This window comes from Agrilus planipennis, unplaced genomic scaffold (assembly GCF_000699045.2).
Source record: "Agrilus planipennis isolate EAB-ADULT unplaced genomic scaffold, Apla_2.0 scaffold417, whole genome shotgun sequence".
NCBI classification, from domain to species: Eukaryota; Metazoa; Arthropoda; class Insecta; order Coleoptera; family Buprestidae; genus Agrilus; species Agrilus planipennis.
Window position 1 is genome coordinate 16,237 of NW_020439083.1, and position 1,582 is coordinate 17,818.

Here is a 1,582-nt window from a genome sequence, read left to right on the forward strand (position 1 = left end):
GCACATAACATTAATTTATTAAAAATCCACAGATGCACAAGTCAATTTAAACTGTCAACAATAGATAAACGTTAAGCGACATACCATAGGTGCTGTGGACTATAGATATTTAAAATACTATACATACGCCACAACATCAATCTATACTCTGGCCAATTGATAACAGTTTAAAAGAAATGCCACTATAGATTAATAAAGAGCAATTAATATTAATATAATTACGTCTTGTTTTCTCACCTCGACTACCTGTAGAAAGTAGCGTTCCAAAGTCTACCAGTATCATGAGCAGAGCAAAACCAATCTAAGAGGGATATCACTGCAGACAATTTGTTGTTTCAGTGGCTTCCAAATTAATTTCCATTTGCTTCCCATTCTCAGGGCCAAAACTAACTGCATAATGTTGCAAGATGAAAACATCAAAAGCATCCGTTGTTTCAGTAGCACCAATTCCTTCTAATTTGTTACGACAATCTATATAAACGGGCAAAAAAAGTAATCAATTACCATTTTTAAAGCAAGTATGTTAAGCTGAAATGTTGTTTAAAAGTTGTCTATTGAGGCAAGTTACAAATGTCTAAGAAATAGAATCTCTGGGAGCTCACATACATTTTGGAGTGTTATTGCTTGTACACAGATATTAACTAATTTTTAAACATTCTATCATCTTGAACAACTGCATACTAGTTCTGAATGTTTAGATAAAGCAGTAACCCTCCATCTGGTTTATGGTGTTTGACCATTCATTTACATTTTTGGGCTTTTCTATATATACAATTGAACTCTTATCGACATATTTTGTTAATGTATCTGTTCCGTTATTATTATTTTTATTATATTATTTATGGTTTATATTATTAAATTGTTTTCCTAATTTTCCTAAATTATCTGTGTCAATTCTGAAGTTTATAGAGTTTGGGTGTTTTTTATGTGTATCATTTCCCGGTCCAAAATTTCAGGTTCTTTGAAATTGAAATTATGCTAGTTATTTAACGTATGTTCTGATTATGCTGTTTTTTTTGTTTATGGTTTTTAAACTATATTGGTGTTCATATATAGTATTGCTCCGTTTGCCCAATGTATGTTTTATTGCAATCTAGGCAGTTTATTTTATACTTATATTATATTTGTGTTGTCAGTTTTTGGTAAATTAGTGAATGAAGTTTTAGATTTTTTTTAGATGTTTTATTTTGATATATTATACGGTTTTAAAATGTTTGATATTTTGTTATTAATTTCAGGCATGTACGGTAATAAGATATAATCGTTGTTTTTGATACAATTCCTCAAACACAAACCAAAATATAGAAATTCCTGAAATGAATAACAAAATCTCAAACATTTTGTTATTAATTTCAGGCATGTATGGCAATAAGATATATTGTTGTTTTTGATACAATCCTTTAAACACAAACCAAAATATAAAAATTCCTGAAATTAATAACAAAATCTCAAACATTTTAAAACCATGTAATATATTAATAACCGATAAAACATATATCTACAACAATTTAATAACATAAACCATAAATAATATAATAAAAATAATAATAACAGAACAGATACAACATTAACAAAATATGTT